The sequence below is a fragment of the Herpailurus yagouaroundi genome, unplaced genomic scaffold (assembly GCF_014898765.1).
Source record: "Herpailurus yagouaroundi ecotype Mexico unplaced genomic scaffold, PumYag 194, whole genome shotgun sequence".
NCBI classification, from domain to species: Eukaryota; Metazoa; Chordata; class Mammalia; order Carnivora; family Felidae; genus Herpailurus; species Herpailurus yagouaroundi.
The window spans coordinates 4,863,436-4,880,681 of NW_024412425.1; the positions used below are offsets into that span (position 1 = coordinate 4,863,436).

Here is a 17,246-nt window from a genome sequence, read left to right on the forward strand (position 1 = left end):
AACACTCAAAATCAGTTGGTTGATTATGGGTTGATTTCTTTATTTCAGCAGCTTTTTAAGATGTTATCCTACTGCCTTGTGGTATCCATGATTTCTGATGGGAATTGGCTGTTGGTCTCAATAAGAATCCCTTCTACCTTTAGCACTACTGGTGGGAATGGAAACTGGTGCAGTCACTCTGGAAAACAGGATGGAGGTTCCTCAAAAAAAATTTTAAAAATAGAACTACACTACGACCCAGTAATTGCACTACTAGGTATTTGTCCGAGGGTTAGAGGTGTGCTGTTTCAAAGGGGCACATGCACCCCAGTGTTTATAGCAGCTATCAACATAGCCAAAGTATGGAAAGAGCCCAAATGTCCACTGATGAATGAATGGATAAAGAAGATGTGGTATACACACACACACACACACATACACACACACACACACAATGGAGTATTACTCAGCAATCAAAAAGAATGAAATCTTGCCATTTGCAAATACGTGGATGGAACTGGAGGGTATTATGCTAAGTGAAATTAGTCAGAAAGACAAATATCATATGACTTCAATCATATCCAGAGTTTAAGATACAAAACATTTACCTGGCAGGGGAGATACCATGATCATGAAAGTGGTTTTCCCAGGGCGAGGTCTACCCATTGCACTCAGAATGTGCCGACCCCTGTGATTTTCTTAAATGTGGGACACTCGACTGCATAACTTGTGGTAGTGGGGGACTGTGTTTGTGCTTTCCCCTAAACAAAAAAAAATTTTTTTAAAGATACAAAACAGATGAACATAAGGGAAGGGAAGTAAAAATAATATAAAAATGGCGGGGGGGGGGGGCAAAACATGAGACTCCAAAAAATAGATAACAAACTAAGGGTGCTGGAGGGGTTGTGGGTGGGGGAGATGGGATCAATGGGCAAGGGACATTAAACAGGACACTCGCTGGAATGAGCACAGGGTGTTATATGTAGGTGATGAATCACTGGATTCCACTCCTGAAATCATTATTGCACTATATGCTAACTAACTTGGATGTAAATTTAAAAAAAAAAAAAAGAATCCCTTCTACATGATGAACCACTCCTCTCTTGGCTTTCATAATTTCTGTGTTGGGTTTATGACAATTTCATTATAATGTTACTGGGTGTGGATCTCTTTGAGTTTATCCCATTTGGAGATTTGCTGAGTTTTTTGGTGTTCAGATTCCTGTCTTTCTAAAGTCTGGGGAATATTCAGCCATTTAAAAATTTTTTTTTAAGTTTATTGATTTATTTTTCAGAGAGACAGAGACAGTGTGAGCGGGAGAGGGGCAGAGAGAGGGGGGAGAGAGAGAATCCGAAGCAGGCTGTGCACTGTCAGCCCAGAGCCCAACGTGGTGCTCGAACCCACAAAATCATGAGATCGTGACCTGAGCCAAAACTGAGAGTTGGACATTTAACTGACTGAGCCACCCAGGCGCCCCAATATTCAGCCTTTTTTCTTAGGATATTCTTTCTGCCTCCTCTCTCACTCTCTCTACTCTCCTTCTAGGATTCCCATTATGTTAGTATCCTTCATGTTGTCCCACAGATACACAAGTCTCTGTTCATTTTTCTTTGTTCCTTTTACTTTCTTCTCCTTAGACAGCTTAATTTCAATGGACCTATCTCTAAGTTCACGGATCATTTCTTGTGTCTCCTCAAATCTGCTGTTGAAGCTCTCTGATGAAGGTTTCATTCTGTTATTTATTGTGGGTAGTCACTGAAGTCTCTGTTTTATTAGCTTAATGGTCAGATAGCTATTTGATGGGGACTTCTTTAAATGCCTGGAGACAAAGACAAAAATATGCTCTCCTATCCTTTATAAATTTCTTGGAGTAGGGCCTCTCCTTCCCTGCTTAGTCATGCCTTTTACATTTCGGCCTTAGCCTTCATTTTCTTCATGTGGAGCCTAAAGATCATCCAGGGGTGAAACCCTGGGGTCTTTTCAGGTGTCTTCTAAGCACATACTTGCCCTGGGAATGTACATGGCCTTCTAGATTCTCTGGTATATGTGGGAGCTTTTCAAAGCCCTTAGTCCTCCTTGTACCTCCTCCAACAGGCTTCTTCTAGACATCCTGGTCTGTCTACTGCTTCCAATGTCTGTTATCCCAATCCCCTGGCACCCGTGGCTAGTATATGCTTTTAGTTGTTTTTGGCAAGTGCTGCTTGGAAGACTACTCCAGCCTTGAGAAAATTCCAAGGCTGGCAAAAGAAAGGCAAATAAACCCCTGTGTCAAACCCTCAGAGAGCTGCAGTTGGGTCAAAACGCACAACCACAGTTCTCTGAGAATGGATCCATATGGCCCCCTTCACAGGAAAAACACCCATCCCCCTCTGTCAGTAGAAGCCAAGTTGACATCAACCAGAAAATGTTTCATTCCCAAAGTTTCCATTGTCTGAAGGATCCTAATGGAGAACAGCCAAGACCCGTTGGTTAAGAATATGGTCTATGGGTCTGAGGTTGTCTCTAGTGAGCAAACTCATGTTATAAAGAAAAAATGAGGGTGGAGTTTTTTAGGATGCCAGCTTTCTTTTTTTTTTTTTAATTTTTAATGTTTATTTTTGAAAGACAGAGAGACAGAGAGACATAGCATGAGCAGGGGAGGGGCAGAGAGAAAGGGAGACAGAGATTCCAAAGCAGGCTCCAGGCTCTAAGCTGTCAGCACAGAGCCCAACGCAGGGTTCGAACTCATGAACCGAGAGATCATGACCGGAGCCAAAGTGGGACGTGTAACTGAGTGAGCCACCCAGGTGCCCCCCAGCTTTCATCCAAGTGAGGAATATAATCCACATTACTAAGCTGGTCAAATCTATCACATTAATATCTAGGGAATATGGATTTTAATTGTACTCACTGAAATCTAGAGAAAAATCAAAATAGGCATACTAACTGCTTCCTTATCCCCTCATAGTTAACTCATTATCTCCCATTTAAAATTAACATTGATAATATGTCCTATAACCATACAAATACTTGTTCATTGAAGTAATGTCTCAAAAGTAAAATAAACGGGAAACCACAGAAATGTTCAATGACAGGAAATTTGCTGAATAAACAAAGCCTCATTCACACAGTATATGACTCAGTACAGCAGCTTCAAGCCATTACAAAAGGAGGAGAAGGGAAGGGGGAGAAGAGAAAGAAGAAGAAAAAGGTGAAGGAGGGGAAGGAGGAGGAGGAGGAGGAGGAGGGGGAGGAGGAGTTGTTAATATATTCCAGTACAGTCTCTCAATTTTGCAACTACCTTTCTAAAGAAGCAGAAAATAATGTGTTTGGGAGTGTCCTTACATAAAAAGAAAACATTTCAAAAACAAATAAAATTAAGACCTAATATATTGGGAAAGAGAGGGGACATACTGAACATAGTGAAGGGGCACATTGGAGAGACAAACCTTTTGGAATCAACATTGTTTTACAATTTTTTGCCTTGGGTAAACGTAGCAAACAAAATTAACCTACAATAAAAAAAGTTAACCTACGATAAAAGTAAAAATGGGTCATGATAACATGAAGCAGAATTTTTTTTTAATTTTTTTTTTCAATGTTTATTTATTTTTGGGACAGAGAGAGACAGAGCATGAACGGGGGAGGGGCAGAGAGAGAGGGAGACACAGAATCGGAAACAGGCTCCAGGCTCTGAGCCATCAGCCCAGAGCCTGAAGCAGAATTTTAAACTGACGACACGTTGCAATAAGTACTTTTCCTCTACCCACAGAAAAATTATGTCCTTTTATTGTATAAAAGAGAAATTTGATTACACATCTGTGGGAGAATACAGCTCTCAGACAACAAAAGGTGCAGATTCCGGCTTCTGCTCCAGGATGGAGGAGAACATTTCTACAACAAAAAAGCTTGGTGAACGTCAAATCTGTGACTCTTTATTTTCAAACCCGTCAGAGAGCTACCGATGCAGAGCAAATAACTGGCCTAAAATTTAAAAAGAGACTTTCCCTTAACAGAGCAGATTTGGACACGTGCTCCCCTTGTGTAGATGCACTAACCAAACACCCTGCTTCGACCAGACTGTCTGGATCTCAGCACTGAGAGTCCCATGTACTGGAAATGCCTTTCCTGGGCCAGAAGTCCCAGTGTTCCGTGACAGGTGCAGAAGTTTGCAGCAAACCCATACACTAGCCAAAAAAATAGGAGCTGAAAGCAAGACCGTTTTTAATGCCAGGTAGGGTAGAGATTATTGGCTCTCTGTAGTTGCTGTGGCTGGCCTGGTTCACACCTGAGTGATTCTGCGATGGGGCGTCCTGTGTAAATTATACCTTAACCTAATGTATTTTGCCACAGAAAGTGAAGCAGTTTCCTTATCCACGTTGGTCCCACCTCGTATCATTCTTCTGTCTCAGTTCTCCCCTCTTGTCGCATGTCTATCCCTGTATTTGTTTTCTGTCACTGCTCTAAAAGAGAAATGACCACAAATTCTGTGGTTGAAAACACAGGATTTATTATCTTGCGGTCTCTGAGCACTTGAACGCCTGATCAGAAGTTCGAGGGCTCTGCTGGACGTTCTGAATAAAAATTCACAGGGACAAACCCAAGGTATTGGCAGGGGCTACAGTTTTCATCTGGGGCCCTGGGCCATCTTCCGCAATCACTGTTTTGTTTTTATTTTCAGAATTCGTGTCCTGCTCAGGGTTTCCATGCGTCCTCCTTGACTTTGAAGCCACAACAGTGGGTCGAGGGCTTCTCTCATGCTTTGAATCTCTCTTACTTCCTTTTTGATCAACCAGCCAAAGAAACTACTCTGCCTTTGAGGGCTCCTGAGATTAGAATAAGTCCACCCAGATAATCCAGGCAAATCTTATTTGAAGATCAACTGATTAGTAATTTACTGACATATACAAAATCTCATTTGCCACATAACACAGCATTCATGGGAGTCACACCTGGGGCAAAATATCATGGGTTTAAAAATTCACTTTACTTGTTCCCTTTGATGTATACATTTGTTTATATCAAAACATATAGATATATCTACAGCTTCTTTAGCAGATTTATATATATATTTTTTAAATTTTTTATCAATGTTTTTAATGCTTATTTATTTTCTTAACGTTTATTTTTGAAAGAGAGAGACAGAGTGTGAGAGGGGGAGAAGCAGAGAGAGAGGGAGACGCAGAATCCGAAGCAGGCGCCAGGCTCCGAGCTGTCAGCACAGAGCCCGACGCGGGGCTCGAGCTCACGAACCACGAGATCATGACCTGAGCCAAAGTCAGATGCTGAACCAACTGAGCCACCCAGGTGCCCCAGATTTATATTTTCTTATTAAGAATAATAAGAAATTCTTACTAAGAATAATAAGAAAATATAAGTAGGTCTGAAATCATTTGTATGACTGTAATAATTTTCCACACAACTCAGCTAACGAGTATCTTCACATCACTGTTACAGGCTCTAGATGCCAGGCACCTTTACACAGCACAGCTTGACTCCGATTATGGTTTGTCCAAGTTCCAAACAAAGACCTTAATCATAATACTTTGCTTCTAAATAATGCAGATTTTCCCTGGTTTTTGAAAGCAAGTGAATCATTTTGGAGACGTTTTTACTTACTTATATGGGTATTTTCTGTTTCACTTGATAGTCACCTGGGGGCTTACATGCTGGGTCTGTGAGGAATGAATCCTGGCTTGACGTCTTACCCCTGTCGGTGACAACAGAGATCTCATCTGTAAAGGACCTGGGATTGAAGCCTAACATCCAGACTTTCTTAAGTGTTACAGTTACGTTACTCTAGTTATTTCTTGTTTTCCGTGCAGTCACGTATTTTCTTAGCTGCATTAAAATTCACGTATTTGTGAATGAAAAAGTTGGATTCCATACGGTTGCACTTCTGTAAGAATACACTTATATTTGGCCCAAGTTTCTCTTAAAGAAACTCTTAGTGGGGCGCCTGGGTAGCACAGTTGGTTAAGCGTCCGACTTCAGCCAGGTCACGATCTCGCGGTCCGTGAGTTCGAGCCCCGCGTCGGGCTCTGGGCTGATGGCTCAGAGCCTGGAGCCTGTTTCCGATTCTGTGTCTCCCTCTCTCTCTGCCCCTCGCCCGTTCATGCTCTGTCTCTCTCTGTCCCAAAAATAAATAAACGTTGAAAAAAAAAAAAAAAAGAAACTCTTAGTATGTGCATAAGTTCGCTAGGGTTGCCGTGACAAAGTATCACAGATCGTGTGGCTTAAACAATAGAGATTTCTTTTCTCACAGCGCTGGAGGCTAGAAGTCCAAGATTATAAAGTGTTGGCAGGTTTGGGTTCCTTTGAGGTGTCTCTCCTTGGCTTGCAGACAAGCTACCTTGTCACTGTGTCTTCACAGGGTTGTCCCTCAGTCTGTGTTGTCTGTGTCCTAATCTCCTCTTCTGATAAGGACACCAGTCATATTGGATTAGGGTCCACCCATATGAGCTCCTTTTACCTTCACTACCTTTCAAAAACTCTATCTCCAAATAGACTCACATTCTGAGGTAATAGGGGCTAGGCCTTCAACTTATTTTGAGGAAATACGATTCAGTCCGTAACGTTGTGAATTATGGCACAGCTCTCAGAAATTTAAAACTATGTAGATTTTCATGAATCTTTTTACAGTTGATACCTATGCAACCACCACTAAAAGCAATGCAAAGAATATTAGTCATGTCGATAGTCCTGACAACTCCATCCCAGTCACCATGTGCTCCTCCCCCAACACCAAGAGGATTTCCATATCCTGACTTGGAAAGTCGGTATTACCTTCCTTGTTGGACAGGTTTTCCTATTGGGTATGAGTCCCAAGAATATGGTTTTGTTGTGGCTGTTACTGACCTCTATGTGAAGGGAATTATAATTTATGGGCCCTTTTTGGTCAAAGTAAACATAAGACGCACCCATGTTATCTCGGGTGTATGTGCAGTATCCACGTTCATTGCTGTTGAGCTAGCGAGTTATTCATTCCGCTGCTGATGCTCCTTGTACCTCTCTGTTACCAGTAACACACCCACTGGTTATTTGGTTATAACCACTGCTGCCGTGAGCTTCAGTCCATGTGCTCTGATGCACACAAAGTGCATTTTGTACCGCAGTAGTTTGCGCACTTAAAAATGTTCATCGGGAAGATATAAATAAATATGTCCAGGAACTTAATTGCAGGCTTTCAATATGTAAGGCCAAAACTGACCAAACTAAAGGATAATGCACAAATTACAATCGTGTTTGGGGATGTTAATGCTTCTTTCTTACTAGTTGTCAGACCAAGTAGACAGAAAGCAAGTAAGAGTTCAGAAGATTTATCTTGACTTATTGGCATTTGTAAATCACTATATCCAACAGTAGCTGAAATACTTCTTTCTCAAGTGAACGTGGAGTGTTCATAAAGTTGGCATATATGGGGTCAAAAACTAAGTATCAACAAATTTCCAAGGATTGAACATATAGAGGGAGGTTTTTTTCCTGAACACAGTGGAATTAAAGCAGAAACTAATAAAATATCCACAAAATCTGCAATTATTTAGAAATAACATAAAACAGATGGTTACGTGACCAATGCATCAAAGAAGAAACAACCAAAAAATTAGAAAACAGTTTGAAATGAATAGTAATTAAAGTGGAGCAAGTTAAACTTTATGGAATGTGGTTAAAGCAGGGCCTGAGAGAATGTTACAGCTTCAACTGTTTACATTAATCAATAAGATGTAACAACAGTGATTCAAGTTTCCATCCTAGAACCAGAGAAACAGAAAGCAAGTTAAATCCAAAATAGAAATGACAGAAATCAGAAATAGAAAATAGCACAGAAAATCAACAAAATTAAAGTTAGATTTTTAAGAGACTGATAAGATTGATAAATGTCTACTGAGATTAATCATAACATCAAAAGTGAAAATTCAAATTACTACCAATATCAGGGGAAAAGGAGGCATTGCTACAGACCAGGAATTGTTAAAAGGATAACAAGTGATTATAGACACCTTTTCAGGAAGAAAATTGCAGATGCAAATAGTTTTCCTGGTGAATCTCATCATACACATAAGCTATTTTACCCGTGTTCCACAAACTCTCAGAAAATAGAGAGGGGACAGACTCTCCTAATTCATTCTATGAGGTTAATACCACCTTCATACCAAAACATAATAAAGAAATGTACAGATTAATATACCTCAGGAAAACATATATGACAATCTTTAATCTTTTAGGAAATCAAAACTTGTCAAATGCAAAAAGGTAATCAAGAATGGCCAAATGGAATTTGTAGCAGGAATTCGAAGTTGGTTTAATATTTAAAATCAATCAGTGTAATTCACCACATTGAGAGAATATGCACATCTCAAAGCTGTGGGGAAGTAATTGATGAGGCTTAACATAGCTTTCGAAAAAATCCCTCAGGGGCGCCTGGGTGGCGCAGTCGGTTAAGCGTCCGACTTCAGCCAGGTCACAATCTCGTGGTCCGTGAGTTCGAGCCCCGCGTCGGGCTCTGGGCTGATGGCTCAGAGCCTGGAGCTCTGAGCTCCGATTCTGTGTCTCCCTCTCTCTGTGCCCCTCCCCCGTTCATGCTCTGTCTCTCTCTGTCCCAAAAATAAATAAAAACGTTGAAAAAAAATTAAAAAAAAAAATCCCTCAGTACAGTAGGAATCGGAGGGAATTTCCTTCATCCCAAGACAAAGCAGGGTTAAGGAGTTACCACCAGAGATTATGCCTTGGGACACAGACTTTTAAGCCAGAGTGGATTCTGCGCCCAACTGCAGTGCAGCTTAGGTCCTTGCACCCGGGAGAGAATGCTCACGGTCAGCTGTGTGGTTTGCCACAAGGCTAAGACAAATGCCCCACGGGATATGCTGGCAACCGCTGATCTCTGTCCTACACCTTCTGAGGACACTGGAGCCCAGGGTGGCCTGTGGGTGCCTTATGAGTGCTACCAATTCAGACCTAGTAGGCAGCGTCTATGATGCTTAGAGGTGTGCCAAGGTGCTGAGCGCCTGACTATAAAAATGGTCGTCCATGATGCCCACATGATGAGGGGGCACCATAGTCAGGTGGTGAATGCATGAGCTCTGCAATCAGACAGACTGGGTTCAAATCCTGGCTGCACTGCCACATGGGGGAGCTGAGCAAGGTTCTAAGGGTTAAATGCTGTTTGTAATTTGTAAAATTTGTAAAAAGAGGTGAAGAGAACCTGCCTGCATGGAAGGGATATTGTGGAGTACGGCATCTGGGCACATTAGGGCACCCCATCCGCCCCCACCTCAGGACATTTTGCAACCCAGCCTGTGATGCTTGGGACTCACGCTTTTCCAGGACCGCCACAAAGGAGGTCTGTCTTGCTCCAGGACTGGCACCAGTCTCCTTAGGAAAGAGCCCAACCTCATACCCTCCCTCCGTCAGGTTTTCTCTTACACTGACCTAGAGTGAGCCAGGCCCCCACCGCAGCAAGACGCAGCTTGCCCCAGTGCTGGGCTCTGAGCAGGCTCTGCTTCCTCTGACCCCGGGACAAATGGCCAGTGGACCCAGAGGCAGGGATGGCCACAGCTATGGCCCTGGGCCAGGTGCCGAGGGGGCTGTAGACCCCAAGCCCCGGCGGTCCCCAGGCCGCTGGCAAGGAGCATCTGCAGTCCTGAGCTGTGCCCGCAGAGTGCAGGGGCACATCTGGTCCCCAACACCTGCAACCAGGTGCGGATATCCCAAAGGGACTGCAGAAGGGACACCGGCCCTGCCTTTTTGCTCTCCGGTGCCCTTTCTTCCACTCATCCTGGCCAGTCCTTTCTCTGTCACACATTCCAGGGAGGAGTCACCAGCATCAGGCTGAACAGTGCATGGTTTGCCTCGGGAGAGGCGGTAGTTGGGAGGCACATCAAATTACGTATATTCGTTCACGGGAGCAGACGTGAACACGCTGCTCTAGGTGGGCAATTTGTTAAAGCAAGCTTCTGCCCTTCCGCAACCCATCTCCTGTCCCCTGACCAGCTGGCACCCACCCACTCGTCCAGTCCCGGTGTTCCTGCCTCACTTCTACCGATACCTCAGTTTTCACTGGCCAGTCCATCACAGATTCCCTGTCACTTCCACTGAAGCAGTCAGTGCATCCGCAAACATGACCTCCAGCCTCTTTTGGAATTGGCCGTAACCAACATGGGCTCGGCTCCCCATTTCCAGGCATTCACCTCCTGATTCCCCCGGGATCCGCTGTGAGTTAGCTCCTCCTGACGCAGGAAAATTCAGTGTGCAACACGTCCAGTCTCTACTAGTCCACTGCATTTACGACCAGGAGCCCTACCCCCAATTCTGAGCCTTTCCTTGAGCCTAGGAGCCACCCCTCAGTCACATTTGGAGGCCCTGATGGGCAGTAGCAGAGAGGCACTCTCCCCAGTGTCTGTCTTTACCAGTCGATCCGTAACTGGTTTCGCAGTTACCTGCTTTCCAGCGGTCAGGACCTCAGCCACCTGGGCTTCCAAGCAAGCCTGCCTTTGCCTCTGATGAAACTGATATGGCCACAAAGCCCCTCCCAGGGTCCGTGTGACATGCCCCGCCCCCCCGCCGATAGATTTGCTAGCTCTCACCCTATGGGCAATCTGGCAGTCCCAACACAAGCTCCAGACTTAACCTCTACTGACGCACAGGCACCCAGTGGGAGCACAGCTCAGTCAGCTTCTGCACGCCTGACATGCCCACATTCCCCCTTTGGCATCGGTCAGCCGGGCTTTGGTGGCACCTCCGGGGTTGTCTCCACTTGCACAGCTGCTGCTCCCCGTGACCTGGAGCCATCATCAGGACGCCCAACACTAGGCACGGCTCAGCTTTGGCTAACATCACTCCAGGCCCCTTTCTTTGCAAGGGACCCGCAGCTCTTTGGGTAAGGACGCTCTGGGGTCAACGTGTCCGCCACCCGCCCCAGCTCCATGTCTGAAGCGCTCAGCTTTAGGAAAGGCCTGAGGGCCACACCGGGCACCTCAAGTCTTGCTGAGGAGGCCAAGGCCTGAACATCAGAGTCCTGCTAGCCGGTAGCACCTCTGTCTCATCTGCAGAGAATAAGGCTCCCCTGGGAGACACGTTCCTTCTTGCCCCACGTCAGACCACCTGGAACCCCCAGGCACCCACACCTGTTCCTACTGGAGGAGACACCATCATTGACAACACATGTGCCTGACGACACTTCTGTTCCTTCCTGTGTTCCAGGCACCCGATCACCATCTGGTGCAAACGCATCACTGCAGTAAGAGGGCAGCGCCGCACCTGCGTGTGGAGGTTCTCCTAGTCCCACCTGGAATCAGAGCACTTGGGTTCCACCTGGCCGGAGCACAGGGACACTTCCAGTGAGAGGGGCCAGGACAATAACTGTGGTGGAGAATCAGTCATCCTTCCGGCGGCCGGACAGCACCCTTGGGCCCCATATGACCACAGCAAACCAGTCACTATTGGAGAAGCCTGCACCACTGAGAAGAAACACATGTCTGGAGATACTTCTGTCCCTGCCTTCTGTCACTCCTCAGGACCGGCTGGCCAGGGCACCACATGTGTGGCTGGAGGAACTGTTGTCCATGAATACAGTCAGGGCGCCTGGGGTCCACAGGTCCACAGGACGGGGAGTGTAGTAGTGGGACAGGACAACCGTAGGGTTTGGAGACACTTCTGTTTCCAACATTGCTCAGAGCAGCTGGCTCATGGCCAGTGCACATCTGTTGCAGTCAGATGGGACATCACTTTTAGGAAGACATTTGCAGTCTTGCCCTCAGTCGGAACACCTGGGCCTTCCCAGCCAGGATCTCCGCCCCCCACCCCCCCCACCCCCAATTTCGTAGAAGCCACCACCACGGAGAAAACACCTGTGCTTCGGGCACTTTTTTACGAACTTTTGAGCAGGTCATATGTGCCTCTTCAGTGGGTCCGGCCAGGAGCAGCCTTGCTTTGGGGTATCCTTGTCACCTGCCCAGGGATTCCTTGGGGACACAAGCGTGGGGGCAGCAACCCAATCATTGTCTTCTCAGGCAAGAATAGGATCTCGGCAACCAGGAAGCAAAATCCTCCTCTCCAAATGGCAGGCAACCACTGTCCCCGCCTAATGGATTTTCTGTGCTGGGAACGGTCTCAGGCCCAACTAGTTATATCAAACAATCTTAACCTGTGTTTCATTTCCCTAGAGCAAGCAGGAGCCCCACCAGCTCAGTGTTTGTGTAGGTATCGAAGATTGTGGATTCCGCTGAGACTGGCCAGAGGTCAACACACTGCCTTGAAAGGTCCACTGTGGAGAGAAGGGAGAGATCTATGAATATCAAGCGTGCAACACTCTGGTTTTGACTGTTGGCTTGGAAGAATCCAGCTCTAGGCCAGTTTTCCTCTAGTCTCAAAACTGGCAGGACACCCACTGCTGCCTACAGCTGTCCCTCTCCTCTTACCCATTGGCTTCAACGGTCCTTACCTTCTTTCCCAGATATAATATCCTTACACACACGCCGTTCTTGTCCATTTGTCCCCCGCTTACGTATTTGGCGGCTTTAACTCAACGAGGGAGGAAGAATTGACCTGTAGAGGTGGCGATGGGTTGAGGTGGCGATGGGGTGAGTCTACAAAGCTCCGGGGCCCAGGAAACAGGGGGTGGAAGTGCCCCACTACTGACAGCATGAGCCGCCCTCCAAAGTCTGTGTGGTCAGTGTGAGGGACAGCAGCCCAGGAGAAAGCCAGGTGCAGACTGGGGAGATAGGGCGCGACTCTCTCTCCTCTTCCTCCTGTGTTTCTCCGAATACCTGCCCCCACTGGAGGCCACGTCACCCTCACCAAACAAACCACACTGTTCAACTTTAGTCATTTAGAAATAGTCTTGGAAGCATTTAGAATCTTGGACTCACTTAGACATGAGTCTTCCTTCAATTTTGACTCTGCCAATAATCCCCACGCATTCACACTTTGCACAGTGAGCTCGGGCTTGGCGGGAAACAGGAAGACTCATGCCTGCTTTATAATTTTGTAAAATTTAAGTCGGGGGTCAACATACAGACATTGCGCTCATGCTGCTTTAAAGAATCAGAAATGGTTGTCTTTTAAGGTTAAACAACTGCATAAGTTCTATTTGGAAAACCGACAAGGCTTCCCCTCCTCTGACCCACGGAACTATCAAACTGCAAGATACACAAAGTCACTCAAGCTTGGCTCACCTTAGAGTCAGGCTGTGTGGCCACTAGACTTTACTACTGAACACAGAATCTTTTCTAACACATTTCCAACCCACGGAAACCAGCTTAAGACGGGGGAAAGAAAAAAACGCCAGCATGTCCCTCAGTCTCTTACGTACATGTTATTAAACATTTGTTTGGTGGTGACTCTGTCCTACACATCGCGGTTGACCCTAGTGATACAGAGTTCACAGGTGTCCCTTGCTGCACAGGAATGTACAATATGGTGAGAGTCGGATGAATCAACCGAATATCACACGGGAGGGGCAGTGGTGGGGGTTTCGGAGCAGGTAGGAAGGACGTAAAACGAAGTCTGGGACGGATGGGACATCAATCACACCTCAAGAAGAAGAAGGAAGTGGCCAGGTAGACACGGATTACTATCAGGCTGGGGAAATACCACATGAAAAGTCAGGGAAGGAAGAGCAATCATGACCCAGTGGACGCCAGGTAGAATGTTTTCTGCGACTACAATATAATTGAAGTAGAATCAATAATAATATGAGTAAGAATTCTCAAATGTTCAGAAAGAATACAAAACACACTTTTTCATCACGAATGTGTCAAAGAAAAATAAGGAGAATTGGAAAAAAATTTTTCATTTTTTTTAATGTTTGTTCATTTTTGAGAGAGAGAGAGAGAAAGAGACAGAGACAGAGTGCGAGCTGGGGAGGGGCAGAGAGAGAGGGAGACACAGAATCTGAAGCAGACTCCAGGCTCTGAGCTGGCAGCACAGAGCCCAGCATGGGGCTGGGACTCAGGACCATGAGATCATGACCTGAGCCGAAGTCGGACACTTAACCCACTGAGCCACCCAGGTGCCCCAGGAAATATTTTAAACTGAATGATAATTAAAGGAGACCAAATAAAACTGTGTGAAATAAATAACACAGCTAAGCAGAATGCTTCAGAGAATTTTGCAGCTTTAAGTGTCTATATTAAAAAACAAGAATAATCAAAAACAATGGCTCAAGATTCCGTCCTAAGAGCAGCTAGCGTATATTAAACCCAAACGAAGTGGAAATGAAGAAATAATAAAACTAAGAGTCGAAATAGAGATTACACAGCCCTGAAAACTAAGCCAAAGGAGGAATTTTTAAAAGGCTGATGAAAATTTATAAACACCTACTTAGACTGCAAAAGAAATCAGAAAATTCAAATTAGCAATACTACCAATATAAAAGGGGGTCTGACTGGCCATCTGCAAGACAGAAAACTGATAACAAGAGATGATAAACACCTTTCAAGGAAGAAATTTCCACCTCCAAGGGTTTTCTTTCCCCCCGGATGAACTCTATACAACCTAAAATGACATTATTTTACCAATGTGACACAAATCCTTTCAGAAAGGAGAGAAGGAAAGTTTGCTAAGTCATTCTAGGTCCAAATCGCAAAAGAGAAGAAAATTACAGGGGCACCTGAGTGGCTCAGTCCATTAAGCATCAGACAGTTGATGTGGGCCCAGGTCATGATGCCACAGTCGTGGGATCCAGCCCCGCATCAAATTCTGTGCCAATAGTGCACAGCCTGCTTGGGATTCTCTCTCTGCCCCTCCCCAGTTGCACTCTCTCTCTCTCTCTGTCTCAGATTAAATCTATAAACTCAAAAAAAAAAAAAAAAAAAGAAGGAAAAGTGCCTTTAGGCATAGAACACATGATTGCCCATGTAGAAAATCCAAAGGCACGTACAAAGAAACTATCAAGAAGCACGCAATGAATTGAGCAATGAATTGAGTTTCCAGTATAAAGGCCAATACACAACAGGCAATTGTTTTGCCTGTGTACCAGCCAAGACCACCACGTGTTTACGGCCCATTGCACAATATATGTGTATATGCACACATCACACTTGTCACTGGGAAATATTGGTAAGTTGTCATTTTCAGTCAGGACCCTGACAGCCGGTCTACGGAATTACTGTAAGTGATGTGGGTGCCCTTGGGTAAGGCTTGAGACCCTGCACCCACCTGCCGTGTATATCGCCTGTCCTTGTACCCGCGGGGCCATTCACAGACAGCTGTGTGGTCGGCGGTGCGTTTTCATTGGAAAGAAAAGCCTGACGGTGCCGTGCTGACAGCTGTTGCTCTCTGCAAAGGTAAAAGTAAGAAAGAGAAATACCAGGCGTGCAGATTGAAAGGGAAGGAAAACTAGCTCTATTCATAAAATCATGATTCATAGGAAACATTATATATTGTAGAAAATCTTAAGGAACCTACAGAGAAACTACCAGAAGTGAGGTGATTTTCGCAAGGTCCCAGGCCACAAGATCATATAGAGTATTTCCTGAAAACCACCAATGGACTATTGAAAAATGAAATTCACAAACCCCATCGAGTATTTACAAACAAATTGGCAAAAGCCGTGGAAGACCTACAGTCCCAAAACCATAGAGCAGTGGCTTCAAACTTTCTCGAAAAAAGCCCGATAATACATATATATTATAGCTTTGTGGATGACAGATCTCTATCACATATTTGTCTCTCTCTCTCTCTCTCTCTCTCTCTCTCTCTCTCTCTCTCTCTGTGTGTGTGTGTGTGTGTGTGTGCGCGCGCGCGCGCGCGCGCGCGTGCAGGGGTGTTACAACTAAAGTTGCCAGCACGGTTCTTAGCTCTGGGGTCTTACAAACACAGGCCATGTGTGGAATCTAGCCCACAGGCCTCAGTGTTATCCTAGGTACCAAATATTGCCGAGAGAAAATTCCAAAGCCCTGAATAGATGGAGATACAGAGCATCTTTGCCGCCTGGATAAGTTAGCGTTAGTAAACTGCCGAGTCGGACTAGGATTCCGAAGCCTGGTCTATGGACTGATTCTAAGAACTGTCGGTGCCTTCCGGGCGGGAGTTCCCGGGGCAGGGGACCCTGGGCCCCTCCCCCTCCCCCATGCGCACCCCTGTCCCTGCACCTGGGAGAAGACGCCTCACTGACAGCCGCGGGGTTTGCTGCGCGACTCAGTTCCGGGAGCAATCTGCCACCGAGATGTTCTGACCACGCGTGGCCCCGCCCTCATCTTCTGAGAGACGGAGGCCCGGTGTGCCCAAGGCGCACTTGCAAGTGCCCCCGAGTTGGCCCTCCGGGGCGCTCATCCATCACTCGTGTGCCCCGGCGCCGAGCGCCCTAAGGACCATCGAAACAGAACACAACGAAGTCATTCGTGACGTGCGCGTGACGAGGACTCGCCAGGATCTGATGGTTCCAGGTGTGCCAGGCAGCCCGGGTCAAGCCCTGGCAGGGCCGCCACCACCTGGGCGAGCCGAGGCAAGTTCTGGGCCTTGAAGACCGTGTGCCCACATGCGTAGACCTAAGTGAAGAGGCCCTGCCCTCCGGGACCGGCTGACGTGGGGGCGGCGGGCGGGCAGGTCGGGGCACCTGGGTGCCACCTCAGGATCCCGGCGGCCCAGCTGCGGGTGCCGCGGGCTCAGCTTCCCCGGGCGGCCGCGCCGCCGCCGGCTCCGGGATGCCGGGCCACCCCGTGAAGCATCTGGAGGTGGCTGTCCCGGGCCCTGGGCCACCCGCGCGCGGCGGCGGGGCGCCGGCCTAACTGCTGTCCTCTGCGGCGGCGCTTGGAGAGACGCGCCCGGGGGCTCTGGCGCCCGGGGCGCTCTGTCCCGTGTCGCTCAGCACCTGGACGCTGGCCCCGCTGCCACCTGTCCGGCGACCTGGGGCTCTCCCTCCCGGGGCCAGCTCCCCCACGTCCCCGCATCCGGCCGAACCTGGCTGGCCCCGCCGCTGAGCCCGGTCCCCCATCGGAGGGTCCCGGCTGCCGGGACTCGCGTGCGACAGGCGCCGCCCTCGGGGATCCAAGGGAAAGGGCGGAGGACCCAGGGCGCTGAGGCGGCGGTTGGGCGCCCACGCCGCGGTGGTGGCCGGTCCCACCGAGCGAGGCGACGCCTGGTCCCTCCAACTGCAGCCCGGTGCGCGCGGCCAGAGGCTAGCGAGTCCCGCGGGGCCAGACCGTTGGCCTCGCCCTTTGCCCTCGTCGACTTTTCTGGAGCCAGTGCGTGGCCCGCTGCGCGCCCGTTCTCTGTCACCCGGCCCGGTGGCCCTCGCGAGCCTGGGGCGAAGGGCGCGCTGGCCGCCGAGGGGTCGCAAGCTAGGACAC

The 17,246-nt window shown here is 47.4% G+C and overlaps 1 long non-coding RNA gene and 1 other non-coding gene across 3 annotated transcripts; one reads left to right on the forward strand and one right to left on the reverse strand.

Moving 5' to 3' along the window:
- The first annotated feature begins 579 nt into the window (after nucleotides 1–579).
- LOC121011656 (U1 spliceosomal RNA) lies at nucleotides 580–743 on the forward strand. The gene has a single exon (XR_005781686.1). It is a non-coding gene; the product is annotated as a U1 spliceosomal RNA (small nuclear RNA).
- On the reverse strand, nucleotides 599–16,272 carry LOC121011598 (uncharacterized). Of its 2 annotated transcripts, none has more exons than XR_005781662.1 (3): nucleotides 15,115–15,483; nucleotides 5,578–5,668; nucleotides 599–740 (listed from the first exon to the last, which is right to left on the reverse strand). It is a non-coding gene; the product is annotated as an uncharacterized LOC121011598 (long non-coding RNA). The 2 variants fall into 2 exon arrangements; XR_005781663.1 differs by lacking the exons at nucleotides 599–740; nucleotides 5,578–5,668 and adding exons at nucleotides 11,809–12,501; nucleotides 15,490–16,272 and having other exon boundaries at nucleotides 15,115–15,234.
- Nucleotides 16,273–17,246: the final 974 nt, after the last annotated feature.